Raw genomic sequence first — 23,677 nt, 5'->3', positions numbered from 1 at the left:
GCCGGGAAGCCGAAGGTGGGCCTGGAAGGCCTGAACGCAGGGAAGCCTGGGGCCTACGGAGGCTGCCAGGAGCTGGGCAGGAGCTGGGCCGAACGTGGTCGTCGTCAGGCAGGAGTTGGGCCCCTGGACGCGGCCGCGAGGGAGAGCCGGGCCCGGAGAGGCCGACTGGAAACAGTTCTGGGCCTGGAGAGGAGGCCGAGGGGCAAGAGCCGGGTCTGGAGAGGCCGCCAACAGGCAGGAGCTGGGCCTGAGGCGGCCAGGCTGAGGCCGGAGCCGGGCCCGCAGGGGCCAGTGTGGGGCAGAGGCCGCGCCCCTAGGGGCCTACGCCAGGCAGGAGCTGGGCCTGGCCAGGCCGACTTCGGGACGCGTCGGGCCCGCACATGCCATCAGCGGGAGGCAGGAGCTGGGCCCAGAGGGGCCGACGTTGAGGAAGGCAGCTTTGGGCCGGGAGGCGCCGTCGGGCTGGGCGGGAGCTGGGCCCGGAGAGGCCACCGCGAGGCATGAGCTGGACCCAGAGGGGCCAGCGTGAGGCAGGAGCTGGGCTTGTGGAGGCTGCCGGGCGGCCGGCACGAGCGTGGCCGGGGAAGGCCGCCGGGAGGCGGGAGCTGGGCCTGGAAAAGCCGCTGCGAGGCGAGGCGAGGCGAGGCAAGAGGCGGGCCCGGAGCGCTGGACCGGAGGAGGCTTCGGGCCTACGAAGGCCGCCGCCAGCTGGGCAGGTGCCGAGTCAAAGGAGGCTGTTTGGAGGCGGGAGCTGGGCCTGCGGGCGCAGCCGCGAGCAGAGAGCTGGGCCCGGAGAGGAGGCCGGGAGGCAGCCACTGGGCCGGGGGAGGCCGACCTGAGGAAGTTCTGGGCCTGGAGAGGCCGCCACGAGGGAAAAGCTGGGCCTCAAGAGGCCGCGGCAAGAGCCGGGCCTAGGGAGGCCATTGGGACGCAGGAGCCGGGCCCGCGGAGGCTGCCGGGAGGCAGGAGCCTGGCCTGGGTAGGCCGCGGCCAGGCACGAGATGCGCCTCTTCAAGAGGCCCTCGGCAGGGGAGGCCTACGTGAGGCCACAGCTGGGCCGGGAGAGGCCGCCGTCAGGAAGGAGCCGGGTCTCTCCGGGCCGCCGGGAAGCCGAAGGTGGGCCTGGAAGGCCTGAACGCAGGGAAGCCTCGGGCCTACAGAGGCTGCCAGGAGCTGGGCAGGAGCTGGGCCGAACGTCGTCGTCGTCGTCAGGCAGGAGTTGGGCCCCTGGACGCGGCCGCGAGGGAGAGCCGGGCCCGGAGAGGCCGACTGGAAACAGTTCTGGGCCTGGAGAGGAGGCCGAGGGGCAAGAGCCGGGTCTGGAGAGGCTGCCAACAGGCAGGAGCTGGGCCTGAGGCGGACAGGCTGAGGCCGGAGCCGGGCCCGCAGGGGCCAGTGTGGGGCAGAGGCCGCACCCCTAGGGGCCTACGCCAGGCAGGAGCTGGGCCTGGCCAGGCCGACTTCGGGACGCTTCGGGCCCGCACAGGCCATCAGCGGGAGGCAGGAGCTGGGCCCAGAGGGGCCGACGTTGAGGAAAGCAACTTTGGGCCGGAAGGTGCTGTCGGGCTGGGCGGGACCTGGGCCCGGAGAGACCACCGCGAGGCATGAGCTGGGCCCAGAGGGGCCAGCGTGAGGCAGGAGCTGGGCTTGTGGAGGCTGCCGGGCGGCCGGCACGAGCGTGGCCGGGGAAGGCCGCCGGGAGGCGGGAGCTGGGCGTGGAAAGGCCGCTGAGAGGCGAGGCGAGGCGAGGCAAGAGGCGGGCCCGGAGCGCTGGAGCGGAGGAGGCTTCGGGCCTACGAAGGCCGCCGCCAGCTGGGCAGGAGCCGAGTCAAAGGAGGCTGTTTGGAGGCGGGAGCTGGGCCTGCGGGCGCAGCCGCGAGCAGAGAGCTGGGCCCGGAGAGGAGGCCGGGAGGCAGCCACTGGGCCGGGGGAGGCCGACCTGAGGAAGTTCTGGGCCTGGAGAGGCCGCCACGAGGGAAAAGCTGGGCCTCAACAGGCCGCGGCGAGGCACGAGCCGGGCCTAGGGAGGCCATCGGGACGCAGGAGCCGGGCCCGCGGAGGCTACCGGGAGGCAGGAGCCTGGCCTGGGGAGGCTGCGGCCAGGCACGAGATGCGCCTCTTCAAGAGGCCCTCGGCAGGCGGGAGCCGGGCCTGCCGGGGCTGCCGCGAGGCAGGCGGAAACGTGGCCCGGGGAGGCCCACGTGAGGCCACAGCTGGGCCGGGAGAGGCCGCCGTCAGGCAGGAGCCGGGTCTCTCCGGGCCGCCGGGAAGCCGAAGGTGGGCCTGGAAGGCCTGAACGCAGGGAAGCCTGGGGCCTACAGAGGCTGCCAGGAGCTGGGCAGGAGCCGGGCCGAATGTGGTCGTCGTCAGGCAGGAGTTGGGCCGCTGGACGCGGCCGCGAGGGAGAGCCGGGCCCGGAGAGGCTGACTGGAAACAGTCGTGGGCCTGGAGAGGAGGCCGAGGGGCAAGAGCCGGGTCTGGAGAGGCCGCCAACAGGCAGGAGCTGGGCCTGAGGCGGCCAGGCTGAGGGAAGAGCTGAGCCGGTAGAGGCCACTGTTCGGCAAAAGCTGTGGTTGTTCGGGCACCAAACACACACGCGCTGTTCCTTTCGAGGCTTATTTCAGGTGGATTTAGGCCTGCAGAAGCCATTATCAGGAGGCAGCAGCCTGGCCTATATAGATAGGCCTATATAGATAGGCTGTGAAAAGTTAAGTGCTTGACCTGCAAAGGCCACGATGGCAACATCTGGGCCTGGCGGGTCCACTGTGAGTCAGCGGCGCATCCTGAAGAGGCGTACAACAGGCAGGATCTCGGCCTGTGGAGAGGCATCCCCTGATCCTAAACAGGGCAATGTGAGGGATCACGTGGCCCACAGAAGCCAGTGTGAGGCCAGATCTTCGCTTGGAGAGTCCGAGAGAGGCACGAGATGGGCCTAAACAGGCCATTGCGATTCAGCACCTGGGCCTATAGAGGCCAGTGTGAGGCAGGAGCTTGGCCCGGAGAGGCCGGAAAACGTATGAGCTTGTCCTAAACTGTCCAGTGTGATGGAGGAGCTTGGTCTGTCGAGGCCGTCGGGTGGCAAGCTGTAACTTGGACTGGGATAGCAACTGTGACGCAAGGGCTGGGCCTCGGGAGGCTGGGGGAAGGCAAGACCTAGGCCTGGAGAAGCCATCGTCAGGCAGTAGCTGGGCCTGTGAAGGCCACTGGGTGGCATGATCTGGGCCTGGAAAGCTTGACTTGAGGAAGCTTTAGGCCTACAAAGGCCGCCAGGTGCTGGGCAGGAGCCGAACCAAAATAGGTTGTTGTGAGTCAGGAGATGGGACTGTAGACAGAGGCTGGGAGGAAGAACTGGGCCTGGAGAAGGCACAGAAAGGCAGCAACTTCACCTTGCGAAGCCGAACTGAGGAATTTCTGGGCCTGGAGAAGCCACCAAAGGGAAAAGCTGGGTTTGGATAGGCCGTTTTGAGGAATGAGCTGGGCTTCAAGAGGCAATGAGATGCAGGAGCTGGGCCTCTAGAGGCTGCCAAAAGGCAGGATCTTCATCTGGGGTGGCCACCTTGAGGCATGAGATGAGCCTAACCAGGCCATTAGAGGCAGGAGCTGGGCCTACTGGATCCTGCCATGAGGCAGGCAGAAACTTGGTGTGGGAAGGCCAGCATAAAGCAAGAGTTGGGTCCATCAAGGATGCCGCAATGCAGGCAGAAACCTGACTTTGGGAAGCTGCCATGAGGAAAGAGCTGGGCCTGTCAAGGCCACTGGGAGGCCAAAGGTGAGCCTAGCAAACTTGACTTTTAAGAAGTCTGGGGCATATAGAGGCCACCAGGTGCTGGGCAGGAGCTTGGCCAAAAGAGGGTGTTGTGAGGCAGCAGTTGGGCCTGTAGACACAGCCAGGAAGAAGAGTTGGGCCTGCAGTGGCTGATCTGAGGACATTCTGGGCCTGGAGAGTATGCCAACGGGCAAAAGCTGGGCCAGGAAAGGCCGCCGTAAGGCATGAGCCTGGCCTAAAGAGGCTATTGGGAAGCAGGACTTGGACCTGTATATACCGCCAGGAGGAAGAGCTGGGCCTGGAGAGGCCACCATACAGCAGAGGCTGGGTTTATAGAGGCCAACAGGAGGCAGGAGCTCAGCTAGGACAGGCTGACTGGAGGACATTTGGGTGCACAGAAGCCACTCAGAGGCAGGAGCTGGACTTTGACAGGCTGCAAGAGGCAGGACCTGCCCAAAGGAGGCCAGTGTGAAGGAGGAGCTGACCTATCACCACTGCCTAAAGACAGGCAGAAACCACCTGGAGAAGCCTCCATGAGGTAAGAGCTTGGCCTGGAGAGGTCCCTCAGAGCCCAATGAGCTGGGCCTGTAGAGGCCATTGTCAGGTCGGAGCTGGGCGTGTCCAGGCCAGTGGGTGGGCCTAGAGAGCTTGAATTGAGGAATTTTCAGGCCTACAATGGCTGCCGTGAGCTGGACAGGAGCTGGGCAGAAAAGTTTATTTGAGGGAAGTGTTGGGCCTGCAGACGGAGCCAGGAGGAGGGGCTCGACCTGGAGAGGCCGTCATGAGGCAGAAGCTTGGCCTCTATAGGCCAACGGGGGACAGGAATTGGGCCAGGAGTGGCTCACTTGAAGATAATATTGGAGAAAGTGGCAGATCATCAGGCATTAGATTCTCACAGGGACAGCGCAACGTAGATCCCTCACATGCACAGTTCACAATGGGGTGCGTGCTCCCATGAGAATCTAATGCTGCTGCTGATCTGAGAGAAGGCGGAGCTCAGGCGGGAATGTGAGCAACGGGGAGTGGCTGTAAACACAGATGAAGCTTCCCTCATTCAACACCATTCACCTCCGGCTGTGTGGCTCCTTACAGTTCCATGGCTCCGGCGTTGGGGACTCTGCCCAAGTACATCCAAAAGGACCCTTCCACACCAGTCTTCATAGTGGTCAAGTGCAGCAGCCACTTAGCTCCCAAGGCATGTGCCACAGCTGGCATTTCATCACAATCAACAGTAAGTGGTAGCTTGAGTCATTGTGAGGTCACTTCCTGGAAATCAACAGCATCCCATTTCCCATTGGCAAGGAGCTCAGCACGGCCCCTTGGATAACCAAACCGATCCCCAAATCCCTTCTGTGTGGGTCTGTCTCCTGGGACCCTTCATAGCATCAACTCTGTATTAGTCAGGGTCCAATCAGGAGATTACATAAACCACTCAAAAGCCCAAAGTGCTAAAATTTAATACATATAATTATTCATTATAACAGGGGAACAGCATAACGAGAGACTGGCTAGCACAAAGTAAAGAGAATTCTAGAGAATATGGGACTAGCCAAAGTCAGGCACGGTGGCTCATGCCAGTAATTTAAGAAGCCAATGCAGGAGGATTGCTTGAGGCCAGGAGGTAGAGTCCAGCCTGGGCAACACCCTGTCTCTATCCAAAAAAAGAAAAAAATTAGCTGGGTGTGGTGATGCATACTCATAATCCCAGCTACTTGGGAAGCTGAAGTGTGAGGGTAGTTTGAGCCTGTGAGGTCAAGGCTACAGTGAGTCATGATTATGGCACTATAGTCAAGCCTGGGTGACAAAGCAAGACCCTGTCTCAAAGAACAAAACAACAACAACAACTATTTGCAGACAGAAAATTAATAGGGCTAATAAGGTATAAGGAAACATGTTGAAATGTGACAAATAAAGTAATAATAAAATCATCAAACAAAAAATAACTTATTAAATTATAATACCCTGTGCTGGCCAAGATGCAGTGAAATGGGCACTTTCTTATACAATGAGGGGTGTTTAAATTGTATATAAGCCTTTCACGGTATAGCTTCCAATTGTTTATTTATTTACTTATTTTTTTGAGATGGAGTTTCACTCTTGTTGCCCAGGCTGGAGTGCAATGGTGCGATCTCGACTCACCACAACCTCCACCTCCTGGGTTCAAGCGATTCTCCTGCCTCAGCCTCTGAGTAGCTGGGATCACATGTGTGTGCCACCACACACCCAGCTAATTTTGTATTTTTAGTAGAGACGGTTTCTCCATGTTGGTCAGGCTGGTTATCGCAAGCCACAACTCAGGTGATCCACCCACCTCAGCCTCCCAAAGTGTTGGGATTACAGGCGTGAGCCACCACACCTGACCAGCAATTTTTTTTAAATAATAGAGACACTGTCTCACCATACTGTCTCCTACAAATCCTGGGGTCAAGCAATCCTCCTGCCTTGGCCTCCCAAAGTGCTGAGATTATACCTGGGAGGCACCCAAAACCTTGTCAATTTACATCGAGGACAATGAGAATGTCCGTTCACCATGACTCACTGTAATCTTTCTTCTGGAAATACCTTGGAAGACAACTGAACCTAAACAAAAGGTCATCTGCACAAACACAGTGAAAATCTGGGAGGAACTGAAGACAGAGTGGTTAAGTGAAATAAGAAACAGTTATAAGAAATTAAACTATCTATGCTATTTATAGGCACCTGGTAGAAGGACAGTTAATGTTAGCTGCTACTTTTTTGTTGTTTTGAGACAGGGTCACTCTGTCACTCAGGCTGGAGTGCAGAGGCCTGATCATGACTCACTGCAGTCTAAGCCTCCCTGGGCTCAAGTGATCCTCCCACCTCAGCCTCTCAAGTAGCTGGGACTACACGAACATGCCACCACACTAGGCTAATTCATGTATATTTCCGTAGGGATGGTGACTCCCTTGATTTCTGAGACCTGTCTCAAACTCTTGGCCTCGAGCCATCCTCCTGCTTCAACCTCCTAAAGTGTTGTGATTACCGGTGTGAGCCACCACACCTGGTCAGCTGCTACTTTTATATTATATCACTAAATTCAAAGTTATTTGTCGTTAAAAATGATCATTTTCAAGGCTGTGGAACAATATGTGTCCTACACCATAACTGTAAAAACATATACGGTCGTCCCTCGGTATACAGAAAGGATTCTTCGTTCCAGGCCCCCATCTCTGCATATACCAAAATCTATGCATACTCACGTTTCGCATTCAGCCCTTTGGAACCCATGTATAGGAAAAGTCCAGATATTAGTTGGGCATTGTGGCAAGCGCATACAGTCTCAGCCACCTGGGAGGCTGAGGTGGGAGGACTGCTTGAGCCTGAGAGGTCGATGATGCAGTCAGCTGTGATAGCACTACCGCACTCCAGCCTGGACAACAGAGCAAGACCCTGTCTCAGAAAAAAAAAAAAAAAAAAAAAAGGTTAGAAATTGTAATGACGTCTGTTGGGCAAAATTCCATATAAGCAAAGTATAAATTAATGGAGCAATTGGTGAGAAATCACTACGATTGACTTTCTGGAGTTTCTGACAATAAAGGTAAGAAAAATGCAAAACAAAGAGACAGAGGGAAAAAAACAAATTAGCGAAGGATTCTACGTGTTTAATAGGATGACACTGGCCATGTTCGTGCAGCAGCAGTATGTCACAATATGACATACCTTGGAGAGAAGTTAGCAGATGAGGAAGTTGACAAAAATGATGAGAGATGCAAAATACTGATGGCGATAGTCAAGTAAACCACGAAGAATTTCCATAACTGACATCAGCAAAGTGGGAATATTGTACAGTGTGTGTTGAAGTTCCTGTACAACATTGTTTATTTGCCTTCTGTTTGTCTGTAAGGAATGTAATTTACTAAAAGTTCTTCTTGCTGTCGAAAGAATATGTGTAAGTCATTAGAATTTATTCTTCTGTTTTTCTACTTTTATCTTCTGGCCATCATCCCACAGCCTTAATTTGGAAATCTGTTTATTTTTAGAAAATCAAACAAGGGCTTGTTGTCATGGTTCATACCTCTAGGATGGGAGGCAGGGGTGGAAGGGTCACTTGAGGCCAGGAGTTTGACACCAGCCTGGCCAACAAAGTGAGACCCCATGTCTACAAAACAATTTAAAGAATAGCCAGGTGTCATCATGTATAACTACAGTCCCAGCTACTCAGGAGGCTAAGGCAGGAGGAGCCTTAGCCTAGGAGTTCAAGGCTACGGTGAGCTGTGATTGAACCACTGTACTCCAGCCTGAGTTGCAGAGGAGACCCCATCTCCTAAAACAAAACAAAACAAAACAAAAAAAGAAGGAAAGAAAATAGGTAAAGTAGCAAGTTGTACATGGCTAACTCTGAATATGTCTAAACTACATGTTCCCAATCTTTTTGGGTCTAGCATCCTTTTACATTTTTTAACTCTATTGAAGACGTCTTAAGCCTTTTTCTTTATATAAATAATTATATTAAAATTAGAAAATAAGACAAAAATTTTAAAATATTATTCGTTACATATTAATAGTAAAACCATTTCATGTTGATATAATACAGGACACATTTTTAAAATATATATTCATTACACATGAATAATAAAACCATTACGAGTTGACGTAAGTAATACTTTTTTTGGGGGGGGGAAACAAAGTCTGACTCACTCACTCACACTGGAGTGAAGTGGCACGATCTTGACTCACAGCAACCTCCGCCACCTGGGTTCAAGCAATTCTCCTGGCTCAGCTTCTCAAGTAGCTGGGATTACAGGCGCCCACCACCATGCCTGGCTAATTTGTATGTTTTTTCAGTAGAGATGTGGTTTAGCCATGTTGGCCAGGCTGGTCTCAAAATCCTGACCTCAGGTGATCACCTCGGTCTCCCAAAGTGCTGGGATTACAGGCGTGAGCCATTGTGCCCACACTAATTAATATATATATTTATATGTAAATATACATTAATATATATTTACATATTTACATAAATATATTAATATATTCACATATATATTAATGTTTACATACCAATATATATTTGCATATATATTTATATATTAATATACTTACATATATATTTTTATATATTAATATATATTTACATATATATTTGTATATATATATGTTTTTTTCAGACAGAGTCTCGCTCTGTCCTCCAGGCTGGAGTGCAGTGGCACAATCTCGGCTCACTGCAAGCTCCATCTCCCAGGTTCATGCCATTCTCCTGCCTCAGCCTCCCCAGCAGCTGGGACTACAGGTGCCCACTGCCATGCCCGGCTAATTTTTTTGTATTTTTAGTACAGATAGGGTTTCACCGTGTTAGCCAGGATGGTCTAGATCTCCTGACCTCGTGATCCGCCCGCCTCGGCCTCCCAACAGATTCATGTATTTTTTAAAACACTGATTAGTCAGGCAGCAATACTGGGCAGGGGTCTCCTCATTCCCAGCGATGCAAATCCCACTGCACGGCTCCGGGGTTGCAAGGGCTACAGAGCCTAAAGGCTCTAACTTATGATTTCATTACTTAATTTGTATTGTGACACAGGGTCCTGCTCTGTCGCCCAGGCTGGAGAGCACTTGTGCACTTATAGTTCACTGAAGCCTCGACCTTCTGAATTTAAGCCATCTTCCTGCCTCAGCTCCCCACTGGCTGGTACCACAGTTGAGTGCCACCATACCTGGCTGTTTTTTAAAATTTTTTTGTAGAGTGAGGGGTCTTGCTATGTTGCCCAAGCTGGCCTCAAACACCTGACCTCAAGAGATCTGCCCACCTCAGCCTCCTGAGTAGCTGGGACTACAAGTACACGTCGCCATGCCTAGCTACATTTCATTTTACTAAATTTTGAAAAATATTTTTATTGAGAGGAAGTCTTGCTATGTTGCCCAGGCTGGTCTCGAACTACTGCCCTTAAAAGATACTCTCATCTCTGCCTCCCAAACAGCTGGTACTACAGACATGAGCCACTGTACTGAGCCTGAAGAGATTTCTTTAATCTAGTATCCCATACTTAATAGGACTGGGAAAGGCAGTAGTGTTTTTAAAAATTACTTAATAATTCAGTTTGACCCCTGCCTTCTCTCACACCCCACATCCAGTCTGACAGGAAATCCTGTTGACTGTCTTCAATATGTACTGAAGATCCCCACCCAGCAACTCCCTGGCCTCCTCCCCTACTTCTCTCCTCTGACCATCTCTCAACACCACCAAGACCCTGGTCAGGACCACTATCATCTCTCGCCTGGATGTTGCCACAGCTTGGCCCCCATGCTTCTACCCAAATCTTCCCACAGCCTTTCTCAACTCAGCAGCCAGAGAATGCTTTTAAATCGGCAGACAGATCATGTCGCTTCCCTGCTCAGAACCCTCCCGAATTTCCTATCTAGCCCAGCAATAACCTCCCAGGGCTTACACGGTCTGTACTGATCCCTGCCCAGCAACTCCCTGGCCTCCTGCCCTAATTCTCTCCCTCTTTCCTTCTGCTCCACTGGCCTCCTTCCAGAGCCTCAGACACACCTCAGACACCTTATTCTGTTGTTTCTGCCTACAATGCTCTTCCCTCAGCACCTTGGCCAACTCCTTCCCCTCCTTCAAGTCTTTGCTCGATTTTTACTTAGGAGGCCACCCCTGACTATTCTATTTAACATTGCCATCTGTCCCCATGCCGACCATGCTTATTTATTTATTTTGTGGAGACAAGATCTCACTCTGCCACCAAGGCTTGAGTGCAGTGGTGCAATCACAGCTCACTGCAACCTCCAAATTCCCGGGATCAAGCAATCCTCCCACCTCAGCTTCCCTAGTAGCTGGGACTTCAGGTGCATGTCATCATGCCTGGCTGATTTATTATTTTATTTTGTCTTATTTTAAGATGGAATTTCACTCTTCTCGCCCAGGCTGGAGTGCAATGGTGTGATCCTGACTCACTATAACCTCCACTGCCCAGTTTCAAGGGTGTCTCCCACCTCAGCCTTCCTAGTAGCTGGGATTACAGGTGCGTACCACCATACCCGGCTAACTTTTGTATTTTCAGTAGATATGGGGTTTTGCCATGTTGGCCAGGCTGTTCTCGAACTCCTGACCTCAGGTGATCTGCCTGCCTCAGCCTCCCAAAGTGCTGAAATTACAGGCGCAAGCCACTGCACGGAGCCATTTTTAAAATTTTTTGTAGAGACAGGGTCTCACTATGTTGCCCAGGCTAGTCTTGAACTCCTGGCCTCGAGTGATCCTCCTGCCTGGATTCCTAAAGTGCTGGGATTACCAGCATGAGCCACCATGCCTGGCTTCATGTTCATTTCTTCTTGTGGCTGCAACAAACTTTCCTACATTTAGTGGCTAAAAACATCACAAATCAACCATCTTCAAATTCTGGGGGCCAGAAGCCCAAACTAGGTCTATTAAAGCTAAAGTCAAGGTGTCAGCAGGGCTGCATTCCTTTGGAAGGCTCTAACATGTTCTCTTGGCTTTTCCAGCTTCTAGAAGCCACCCCCATTCCTTGGATCATGGCCCCTTACTCCATCTTCAAAGCCAGAAGTGAAGCATCTTCAAATCTCCCTCTCTGACCTCGGCTTCTATCACATCTCCTACTCCAGTTCTGACTCTCCTACCCTCTTTCTTTTATAAAGATCATTGTGATTCACCTGAGGTCAAGAGTTTGAGACCAGCCTGACCAACAGGGAGAAACCCCATCTCTACTAAAAATACAAAAATTAGCCGGGTATAGTGGCGCATGCCTGTATTCCCAGCTACTCTGGAGGCTGAGGCAGGAGAATCGCTTGGACCCAGGAGGTGGAAGTTGTGGTAAGCCGAGATCGTGCCATTGCACTCCAGCCTGGGCAACAAGAGTGAAACTCCGTCTCAAAAAAAAAAAAAAAAAAAAAAAAAAAATCCTTGTAATTGCTGGGCACGGTGGCTTCCACCCATAATCCCAACACTTTGGGAGGTCAAAGCAGGAGGAACACTTGAGGCCCAGAGTTTGAAACCAGCCGGGACAACATAGTGAGGCCCCACCTCTACAAAAAAATAAAAATAAATATTAGCCAGACATGGTGGTGTATGCCTGTACTCCCAGCTACTTGAGAGGCTGAGGTGAGATGATCGCTTTAGCCCAGGAGTTTGAGATCAGCCTGGGCGACATAACTAAATTTCATCTCTACAAAAATGAGCTGGGCATGGGTGACATGCATGTGTAGTCCCAGCTACTTAAGAGGCTGAGGTGGGAGGATCACTTGAGCTCAGGAGGTCAAAGCTATAGTGAGCTATGATCACATCACTGCACTCCAGCCTGGATGACATGGGGAGATTTTGTCTCAAAAAAAGAACAGAAAAATATATTTGGTCTCTGTCCCTGGTTCCTGGCACAGAGCTTCTAAAGCTCTTATAAAGACCTCAGTGTTAGAGGTGATAGGAGCATCTTTTGTTTTAATATTTGGTCTTTGTCCCAGGTTTCTAACACAAGAGCCTTTAAGAACTTTGGGATCTCCAGCATGACAAGAATGCATTTGGGGATATTGTTGAGATGATGAGTGGCTGCAAGCTCCTAGATTTCTTTAGGAGGAGGGCTGATTGCCAGAAAAAGCAACCACATGATTAGAGGCTTGGAACTTTCAGCCTCACCCGCTTAACTACAGGAGGCAAGATGGGCTGGAGATTGACTTAATCACCAGTGGCCAAGGATTTTATCAATCGTGCTTGCATAATAAAGCCTCCATAAACACCCTGAACAACAGGGATTGCACAGCTTCTGGGTTGCTGAACATAGGAGATGCTGGGAGAGTAGCATGTTCAACAAAGTGCATGGGAGCTCTGTGCCCCTCCCCACTTACCTTGCCCTGGGCATCTTTTTTTTTTTTTTGAGAAAGTGTCTGGCTCTTTTATCCAGGATAGAGTGCAGTGGCACAATCTTACCTCACTGCAACCTAAGCCTCCCCAGTCCCCAGATCAAAACATCCTCCCACCTCAGCTTCCTTAGTAACTGGAACTACAGGTGCATGCCACCACACTCAGTTATTTATTTATTTATTTATCTATCTATTTATTTATTTATTTATTGAGACAGAGTCTAGTTATGTAGTAACTGGAACTACAGGTGCACACCACCGCACTCGGTTAATTTATTTATTGAGACAGAGTCTAGTTCTGTCGCCCAGGCTAAAGTGCAGTGGTGTGATCTCAGCTCACTGCAACCTCCACCTCCCAGGTTCAAGCGATTCTCCTGCCTCAGCCTCCTAAGTAGCTGGGATTATAGGTGCGCGCCACCACGCCTGGCTAATTTTTGCATTTTTAGTAGAGACGGGGTTTCACCATGTTCGTCAGACTGGTCTCGAACTCCTGACCTCGTGATTCGCCCACCTTGGCCTCCCAAAGTGCTGGGATTACAGGCTTGAGCCACTGTGCCCAGCTTTTTAAAAATTTTTTACAGAGACAGGGTTTCACCATGTTGCCCAGGCTGGTCTCAAACTCCTGAGTTTAAGCAATCCTCCTACCTCAGCCTCCCAAAGTGCTGGGATTACAGCGTGAGCCACTGCATCTGGCACGTACATCTCTTTCATTAGCTGTTTCTGCGATGTATCCTTTACAAGGAACCAGTAATAGGAAATGTGGTGGCTCACATCTGTAATCCCAGCACTTCAAAGAGGCTGCGGTGGGAGGATCGCTTGGGCCCAGGAATTTGTGGCCAACCTGTGCAACATAACAAGACCCATCTCTACAAAAAATAAATTAGCCAGAAATAGTGGTGCAAGCATGTAGTCTCAGCTACTAGGGAGGCTGAGGTGGTCAGGACCACTTGAGCCCAGGCAGTCGAGGATGCAGTGAGCTATGACTGCACCACTGCACACCAGCCTGAGCAACGAAATGAGACCCTGTCTCTCAGAAAAAAAGGAAACAAACTGTTTTTCTGAGCTCTGTAAGCTGCTCTAACAAATGATTAAACCCCAAGAGGGGGTCATGGGAACCCCTGATTTGTAACAGGTTGGTCAAAAGTGCAGGTGACAACCTAGGACTTGCCATTGCAATGTGAAGCAAGGGTGGTCTCGTGGGACTGAGCCCGTAACCTGTGGGGTCTACGCCAACTCCATGAAGTGTCAGAATAAAACTGTAGGATACCCAGTTAATATCCACAGCATTGGAGAACTTGGTGTAGAAATTCCACACATTCAGTCAGAAGTGTCTGAGTAGAGACAAACACGGGCTTTTCTTTCACCTGTCTACCTGCTTAACTGCATAGGAGAGGCAACACGTGGTGCTCACGAACAAAGCAAAGATTAAAGTCAGACCAGACCCGACATTTGACTCAGTCTTAATATCCAGGTGAGCTTGGGCAAATCACTCATTATTCCTAAGTCTTCATCACTTCATTCACAAAATGGGGATAAACTGTGGCACCTACCTGTGATTTTGTGAAAATTAATGAAATACTATGCTTGATGTTATTGTGATCATTATAACTATTCCAAACTATTTGACAAAGACAGTGATAGATGATAACATCAAAAGATTAGAAACTGTAATGAGGCCTCTCAGGCAAAATTCCATACAAGCAAATTACTATCTCTCCAAAGCATTCCTGCCACACTTAATTCACCATTCCCTGAATAAAACGTGCCTTCTTTATCGTCCAGGTCTTTACAGTGCTGGTCTCCCTGCTTGAGCAGCTCACGCCATCCCAGCCCATTCCCCATCCCTCCACCTCCCCCCTTCTCTGCCCACTCTCATACAATTCTTCCTCATCTTTCAGGACCCAGCTTCAATGTCACCTTAACTGGATGCTTCTCTCACCCTCCAGAAATGCTTCCTATTGCATTTGATGCATGAACTATTATTTGATCATTTTTGAGTCATAGTCCAAGTCTTTTTGTAACTGAATAACATGCTGCCCAGTCAGTCTCTCTTCCTGGACTCTGAAGTCTTTCATGGTAGATCCAGCTGGAAGTGACAAAAAGATATTCTTTAAAAAAAAAAAAAAAAAAAAAAAAAAAAAAAAAAAAGGATGACACAGACACAAGTTCTTAGACGTTTTAAATGGTATATGAAAAGCAAACAAAATTCAAAGGCTTATGGGGAACACTTAGGAAGCAAAGAATTACTGGGAACTTCATAAAGGGTTAATTATTTTTTTTTTTTTGAGACAGAGTCTTGCTCTGTTGCCCAGGCTGGAGTGCAGTTGCGTGATCTCGGCTCACTGCAAGCTCTGCCTCCCATGTTCACACCATTCTCCTGCCTTAGCCTCCCAAGTAGCTGGGACTACAGGCACCTGCCACCACACTTGGCTAATTTTTTGTACTTTTAGTACAGACGGGGTTTCACCATGTTAGCCAGGATGGTCTCGATCTCCTGACCTCGTGATCTGCCTGCCTCAGCTTCCCAAAGTGCTGGGATTACAGGCGTGAGCCACCATGCCCGGTCTAATTTTTATTTTATCTTATTTTTTGAGACTGAGTTTCATTCTGTTACCTACACTGGAATGCAGTGGTGCAATCAGGGCTTACTGCAGCCTCGATCTCCTGGGCTCAAGTAATCTCCCATAATTTTTATTTGGTTTAAGAAACTCAGTCTTGGTTGAGCGTGGTGGCTTACGCCTGTAATCTCAACACTTTGGGAGGCTGAGAGGGGTGGATTACTCGAGCCCAGCAGTTTGAGATCAGCCTGGGCAACATATTAAGACCCTGTCTCTACGCAAAAAACAGAGTGAATTCGTGAAAGGCAATTTTTTCCACACACTGGGGGTGGAGGGAATGACTTCAGGATGATTCAAGTGCGTTACATATATTGTGCACTTTATTTCTATTATTATTGCATTGTAATATACAATGAAGTAATTCTACAACTCATGATAATGTACAATCAGTGGGATCTCTGAACTTATTTTCCTGCAACTAGACTGTCCATCTGGGGTGATGGGAGAAACAGGCATTAGATTCTCATAAAGAGCGTGCAACCTAGATCCCTTACATGCACACTTCACAACAGGGTTCGTACTCCTATGAGAATCTAATGCTGCCGCTGATCTGACAAGACATGGCACTCAGGTGGTCATGTGAGCGATGGGGAGGGGCTATAAATACAGATGAAGTTGCCCCTCACTCACCCACTGCTCATCTCCGGCTCTGTGGCCCTGCGGATGGAGACCCCTACTCCAGTGCATTCAAAAGTATCCATCGCATACCATTCTTCAGACTCATCTATACTACCGCAGTGGTCAAGTGTAGCACCCCTTAGCTTGAATGGCATATGCCTCAGCTGGCATTTCATCACAATCAACAGTAAGTGGTAGCTTGAGTTATCGTGAGGTCACTTCCTAGAAATCACCAGCATCCCATGTCCCATTGGCAAGGAGCTCAGCTCTGCTCCTTGGATAACCAAACCTATGCCCAAATCCCATCTGTGTGGGTCTATCTCCTGGTACCCTTCCTAGCATCAATTCTGTATTTCTAGGAGTCCAATCAGGAGATATAAACCACTCAGAAGTTTAAACTAAAATGGGCATGGTGGCTCACACCTGTAATCCCAGCACTTTGGGAGGCCAAGGCAGGTGATCGCTTTGAGCTCAGGAGTTTGAGACCAGCCTGGGAAACATGGCAAAACACCATCTCTACAAAAAACACAAAAATTAGCCAGGCGTGGTGGCACGTATCTGTAATTCCAACTACTCTGGAGGCTGAGGAAGGAGAACTGCTTGAGCCTGGGAAGTGGAGGTAGCCGTGAACAGAGATCGTGCCACTGCACTTTAGCCTAGGTGATCGAGTGAGACCCAGCACCAATAAAAAACAAAAAAAGTAAAAAATATATATATATGTAAATTTAATATAAAAAGTATTAATTATAACAGAGGATTGGCATAATGACTGACATACTAGCACAAATGAAGACGACTCTAGAGAATACAGAACTAGCAGAGGCCAGGCATGGTGGCTCATGCCTGTAATCCCAGCAATTTGGGAAGCCTAGGCAGGAGGATCGCTTGAGGACAGGAGTTGGAGACCAGCCTGGACAACATAGTGAGACCCTGCTGTCTACCAAAAAATTTTAAAAAATTAGCCAGATGTGGTGGTGGTGCACACCTATAGTTCCGGCTACTTTGCAGTCTGGGGTGGGAAGATCCCTTGAGCCTGAAAAGTCTAGGCTGCAGTGAGTATGGGTGGATTTTGGTATACACAGAAATGGGGGAGCTGGAACTAATCCCCCCCATATACCAAGGGACAAACTGCATCTGTTTTTACAATTATACTGTAGGATACATTATGTTCCATGACAATGGTAATTTTTAATGACAGTTTTTAGTTGAGTGGAATTACCATAAAAATAATAAAAGTAGCAGCTAATATTTACTGAGCCGTTACTAGGTGCCTATAAATACCATAAATTTTTAAATTCCCCATAACTCTTCCTTATTCCACTTAACCACTTTATCTTAAATCACTCATGTTTGCTTCAGTAGCACATATACTAAAGTTGGAACAACAGATTGTGGCATGGCCTCTGTGCAAGAACGACATGCAAATTTGTGAAGCATTCCATATCTTTTTTAAAAGGAGAAAAAAATTCACTGTGTGCATATGACCTTTTGTTTAGGTTGAATTATATCCAAAGATGGTATTTCCCGAAGTGAGATTACTGTGAGTCACAGGGCATGAGCATTCTTATTACACTTGATGCAAATTGTCGAGTTTTCAGGCATGGTGGCTGTCTGCTTATAATTCCAGCACTTTGGGAGGCTGAGGTGGGAGGATTGCTTGAGCCCGGGAAGTTGTGGCTGCAGTGAGCCATAACTGCACCACCGCACTCCAGTCTGGGCAACAGAGTGAGATAGAAGGTTGACTTTTTAACAGAATTTTTCTGTTCACTTGAAGATATGGCCAGGACTATGCTATACGAAAATTTTCATAAAATAATTATCTCATCCAATTAATGTTGGAATTGGGAACAGAAAATGTTTTGGTGACTATTTATTCCTTCACTTGCTGTTATAGAAACTATTGCCAGTGGGCACTTAACAACCAAGTGTCATCTCTGAGCTACTCACAATGAAAGGTGATGTCTGGGGCCCAGTTGTGTTGAGGTCCCCATGTCTGGGCTATGGGTGCTGAGTGGGACTTACTTGTCCATCCATTTTCTGTATTCCAGCACTGGGAAACTTGGGTTTATCCATCTTGATAAGAGGTCATTTAAATTCCACCTGGCAAAAACCACAAATGGAAAAAAGGCCATGAAACTACAGGCTAGCCCTTGTTCTCAAAAGAATATTTAGCTTAGGTGGTTCTGTAAAAGAGGAATCACATTGTTGAAAACTCATCGCAGGTCAGGTGAGGTGGCTCACACCTGTAATCCCAGCCCATTGGGAGACTAAGGCAGGAGGATATCCCGTGAGGCCAGAAGTTCAAGACTAGCCTGGGCAACACAGCGAAACCTCATCTCTACAAAAAATTAGAAAATGAGCTGGGTGTGGTGGCACATTCCTATAGTCCCAGTTACTTTTGAGGCTGAAGTGGGAGGATCAAAGTGGAAGCTGCAGAAGTAGAAGCTGCAGTGAGCTCTGATCTCACCACTGCACCCCAGCCTGGGTGACAGAGTGAGACCCTGTCTCGACACACACACACACCCCCCCATCTCAACACACACACACACACACACACACACACACCCCCATCTCAGTCAGCCTGGGTGACAGAGTGAGACCCTGTCTCGACACACACACACACCCCCCCATCTCAACACACATACACACACACACACACACACACACACACACACACCCATCTCAGTCAGCCTGGGTGACAGAGTGAGACCCTGTCTCGACACACACACACACCCCCCCATCTCAACACACACACACACACACACACACACACACACACACACACACACACCCATCTCAGTCTGCCCAGCCTTGACTAGCGAAAAGGGTCTTCTGGTTACAGAAGAGGTATGCTCTTTTTTTAGGACAGGGAGGGACCAGAAAGCTTGTTCACAGCCTTTCCCTCATTCTCTGCTTAGTTTTCCAAGAACCTTCAGGTGGAAAGGGAGTCCTTGGGGAAAAGACCTAACTCATCAGGTTACCAAAGGAGAAATATGCATCCTTTGTCAATTAATAAATGGAACACCTGCCTTAAAAACCAGGGAGTTCTGCTAGGGTGAATCACTCCCTACGACCCTGACCTGTGTAGGGAACATAAAAACCTAGAGTTTGGGGACCTATAATATTGAAGGCCACATTGCAGATGTGGAGACCTTACCAAAGTACAGCCTTTCCACAAGGAACTACCAAACACCAGCTGTCTGTCTCCATGGGCCACCGCCGTATCTCTGGCTCTCGTTTCCCCCAGAGATGCTCTATTCCAGCCTTCTCTCACATTTTGTATCCCGCACAGTTCCTGGCATAAGGAGTTACAACATAGCAGGCTGCTATGTTAATGGTGATCTACTGCAGATCCAACCTGAAATTCCGGCAGGGCGCTTTGTGTTTGAGAAATTAAAGGGGAGAGAATGGACCCAGCCTGCTAGAATATAAAAAATTTAAAGAAGAAAAAAATATTAAAATAAAATTTTCTCCTAAAGAGCACTCAAAAGCACACTCCCACTAAGGCTGGATCTATTTATCTCTCTCTTGCTTTTTTCTTTCTGAGATAGGGTCTCACTCTGTCACTCAGAATGGAGTGCAGTGGCAAGATCACCACTTACTGCAGCTTTCAACTCCTGGGCTCAAGCTATCCTCCCACTTCAGCCTCCCGAGTAGCTGCGATTGCAGGTGCATGCCACCATGCCTGGCTAATTTTTAAATTTTTTGTAGAGACGGGGTCTCGCTATGTGGCCCAGACTGGTCTTGAACTCCTGGGTCAAACTAATCCTCCTGCCTTGGCCTCCCAAAGTGCTAGGATTATAGGCTTTAGCCACTGTGCCCAGTCTATTTACCTTTCTATAACTCATATATTAAATCTTCCTCCTTAAATCACCTCCTACCCACCCATCTGCAGGGATAGCAAACACAGGTCTCAGAGGGTCAGGCAACCTACAGGAGGGAATGAGGCCAGAGTAATGTGGGAGACCTGGGGGAACTGTAGCAAATTGCAAGGTATTCACTTCGATAGTTCTTCAACACTGTGATGGTCAAACCAAACACAGAAACAGGAAGCCCAGTTCAGTCGCCAGCAGCCAATGTGGGATATTTGATCCACGTGCTACGGAGCAAACTGCTTACGATGACCTGGTCTCCACCAACCTGCTCTTCAAGTCCAGCCGCTCCTGCCCAAGTCCCTACGCTCTACTGACATGACCCACATTCACAGTACTCTCCTGAAACTTTGCTTGTTCACTCTTTTTTTTCTTTTCCCCACGAATTTTTTTTTTCTTTTTTTTACTTTTTTTGAGACAGAGTCCCCTTCTGTCACACAGGCTGAAGTACAGCAGGATGGTTGTGGCTCACTGCAGCTTCCATCACCTGGGCTCAAGTGATCCTCCAACCTTAACCTCCCAAGTAGTTGGGATTACAGCCATGTAACACCACACCCGGCTAAATTTATTATTTTTTCTTTTTATTTTGTTTTTCAGATGGAGTCTCGCTCTGTCGCCCAGACTGGAGTGCAGTGGCATGATCTCGGCTCACTGCAACCTCTGCCTCCTGGGTTCAAGCGATTCTCTTTCCTCAGCCTCCCGAGTAGCTGGGATTACAGGTGTGTGCCACTATGCCCAACTAATTTTTATATTTTTAGTAGAGACGGGGTTTCACCATGTTCGCCAGGCTGGTCTTGAACTCCTGACCTCAGATGATCTGCCCACCACGTCCTCCCAAAGTGCTGGGATTACAGATGTGAGCCACCGTGCCTGGCCAGTTTATTATTTTTTCTAGAGACAGGGTCTCACTATGTTGCCCAGACTGGCCTTGAACTCCTGGGCACAAGCAATCCTCTGGCTTCCACCTCCCAAAGAGCTGGGATTACAGGCTTGCACCAACACATCAGGCCCTAACAAACACTTCTTGAGCTCCTACTAAATACCAGGCACTATAATAGGTGCCCAGGAAACAGCAGTGAACAAGGTATAAGAGTTACTGCCCTTGGCCGGGCGTGGTGGCTCACGCCTGTAATCCCAGCACTTTGGGAAGCCGAGGCAGGTGAATCACCTGAAGTCAGGAGTTCGAGACCAGCCTGACAAACATGGTGAAACCCTGTCTCTACTAAAAGTACAAAAATTAGTGGGGCATGGTTGTGCATGTCTGTAATCCCAGCTACAGCTACTCGGGAGGCTGAGGCAGGAGAATCGCTTCAACCCAGGAGGCGGAGGTTGCAATGAGCTGAGGTCGCGGCGCTGCACTCCAGCCTGGGCAACAAGAGTGAAACTCTGTATCAAAAAAAAAAAAAGAAAAAAGTTTCTGCCCTCACAGAGCTTATAGGGTAGCAGGATCCCTCATGAATGGCTTGGTGCCCTCCACAAGGTAATGAGTGAGTTCTCTCTCTACTAGTTCATGTGAGAGCTGATTGTTTAAAGAGCCTGGCACCTCCTCCCCTCTCCCTTGCTCTTCTCAACAAGTGACATGCCGGCTCCTCCTTCACCTTCCGCCATGAGAGGAAGCCTCCTGAGGTCCTCACCAGCAGATGCTGGTACTATGTGTTTTTTTTTTTTTTTCTGAGACAGGGTCTCACTCTGACACTCAGGCTAGAGAGCAGTGGTATAATTATGGCTCACTGCAACCCCGACATCCTGGGCTAAAGAGGTCTTTTTACCTTAGCCTCCCAAGTAGCTGAAACCACAGGCATGCATCAGTGCACCATCATACCTGGCTATTTTTTTTTTATTTTTAGCAGAGACAAGATCTCACCATGTTTCCCAGGCTGGTTTCAAACTTCTGGGCTCAAGCAATCCTCCTGCTTCAGCATCCCAAAGTGCCGAGATTACAGGTATGGGCCACTGCGCCCAGCCTGGCACCATGCTACTTGTATAGTCTGCAAGACCGTGAGCCAAATAATCTGTTTTTCTTTATAAACTACCCAGCCTGAGGTGTTTCCTTATGGCAATGCAAAATGGACTAATGTAGGAATCACAGGCCAACACTTACCACACTGTGATGAGCACATGACAATAGTACAGAGTGGGACTGAAACGTTCCCCAGGGGCTTCTTGCATCATAGAGAGTAGGGTGAGACATCTTGGCTGAGGCTAAAGGTGAGCAAAGATGAGAGTGAGAGAGTGATGATGGAGGTAGGGAGAGGGTTTCCTAAAGGACCAATAAAGTTCCCCAAGGAAACTAACATTCCTTGTGGCTGGAGGGTAGGGATTTGGGGAGGGTGATGCAGGATAAAACTGGGAAGGTGAGCGGAGACCAGCTCTTACCAGGCCCTGTGGCCAAATTAGTTTGGACTTTGTCTTAAAGGCAATGGGCAGTCACCAGCAGGTTTTAATCAAGAACTATTTTGACCCAAATTTGCCTTTTAGGAGAATTCCTCTGGTTTCAGTGAACAGGCCGAAGTGAGCAAGCCTACTAGGAAGACAATTGGAGGCCCTCACGATAAACCGGTGTAAAAGAGAATAGGGCCACGCATGGTGGCTCCTGCCTGTAATCTCAAAACTTGAGAAGTCCAAGGTGGGTGGATGGCTTGAGCCCAGGAGTTTGAGACCAGCCAAAGCAATGTGATGAAACACATCTCTACAAAACACAAAAATTAGCTGGGCATGGTGGCTCGTACCTGTGGTCCCAGCTACCCCAGAGGCTGAGGCGGAAGGATAGCTTGAGCCTGAGAGGTTGAGACTGCAGTGAGCCAAGATCAAACCACTGTGCTCCAGCCTGGGAAACACAGGGAGACTGTCTCAAAAAAAAAAAAAAAAGAAAAGAAAACAAAAAGAAAAAGATCTCATTCTTCACTTATTAGTGCCCTAACATTATCATGAGAATCTTGGTGACACAGTGAATTCAACTGTCATGGTAATTCAGCAACCCACACGTTTAAGTTTGTGTTTGATTACCAATAATATCACCCCTGTGGATACAAGAAATAAGGAATTGTGTTTGGGCTATCATGGAAGCTCTCTGGATTTCAGACCATGACTTACGCTGAGAGGTAAAGACTTGAGCTTTTTGCTTTTCTCTCTGTAAGTGCTCAAGTGCAGCGGTCCCCAATCTTTGGGGGACCAGGGACCAGTTTTGTGGAAGACAGTTTTTCCATAGACTCGGGGCAGCAAAGGTCAGTTTTGGGCTATATAAAGCACATTACATTTATTGTGCACTTTATTTCTATTATTATCACATTGTAGCATATAAGAAAATAATTATATAACTCACCATAATGTAGAATGAGTGGGAGTCTTGACCTTCTTTTCCTGCAACTAGATGGTCCCATCTGGGGGTGATGGGAGACAGTGACAGACCATCAGGCATTAGATTCTCCTAAGGACACAGCAAGACAGATGCCTTGCATGCACAGTTCACAACAGGGTTTGTGCTCACATGAGAATCTCATGCTGCCGCTGATCTCACAGGAGGCAGAGATCAGGTGGTAACGTGGGGAGCGGCTGTAAATACAGATGAAGCTTCGCTCGCACACCCTCTACTCACCTCCTGTTGTGTGGCCCAGTACAGGCCTGTGACCCAGGGATCGGGGCCCCTGCTGAAGTGCATCCAAAAGGATTCTTCCCACACCAGCCTTCATAGTGGTCAAGTGCAGCAGGCACTTACCTCCCAAAGCATGTGCCTCAGCTGGCATTTCATCACAATCAACAGTACGTGGTAGCTTGAGTCATTGTGAGGTCCTGGAAATCAACAGGATCCCATGTCCCATTGGCAAGGAGCTCAGCACTGCCCCTTGGAAAACCAAACCTATGCCCAAATCCCAGTTGTCTGGGTCTATCTCCCGGGACCCTTCACAGCATCAATTCTGTATTTGTCAGAGTCCTAACAAGAGACATAAACCACTCAAAAGTTTAAAGTGTTCAAT

At 49.4% G+C, this 23,677-nt stretch overlaps 1 long non-coding RNA gene and 1 pseudogene across 4 annotated transcripts in view; one reads left to right on the top strand and one right to left on the bottom strand.

Annotated features, from left to right (window-relative positions):
* Nucleotides 1-549: 549 nt before the first annotated feature.
* Nucleotides 550-23,677, bottom strand: part of LOC129040619 (uncharacterized) — a 34,740-nt gene continuing 11,612 nt past the window's right edge. The window contains exons 6-12 of one of the 4 annotated variants that reach the window (XR_010127071.1): nt 23,299-23,492; nt 23,026-23,083; nt 21,805-21,905; nt 17,779-17,931; nt 14,535-14,681; nt 6,988-7,177; nt 550-5,032 (exon numbers count right to left, since the gene is read on the bottom strand). This is a non-coding gene — a long non-coding RNA (uncharacterized LOC129040619). The remainder of the gene's footprint in view (nt 5,033-6,987; nt 7,178-14,534; nt 14,682-17,778; nt 17,932-21,804; nt 21,906-23,025; nt 23,084-23,298; nt 23,493-23,677) is intronic. The other 3 variants (XR_010127070.1, XR_010127068.1, XR_010127069.1) reach the window with 3 other exon arrangements.
* LOC129041792 (U6 spliceosomal RNA) lies at nt 17,182-17,279 on the top strand (annotated as a pseudogene).

The sequence above is a fragment of the Pongo pygmaeus genome, chromosome 6 (assembly GCF_028885625.2).
Source record: "Pongo pygmaeus isolate AG05252 chromosome 6, NHGRI_mPonPyg2-v2.0_pri, whole genome shotgun sequence".
Lineage (NCBI taxonomy): Eukaryota > Metazoa > Chordata > Mammalia > Primates > Hominidae > Pongo > Pongo pygmaeus.
The sequence above is the reverse complement of the archived record's forward strand: the minus strand, read 5'-3'. Positions and strand labels throughout refer to the sequence as shown.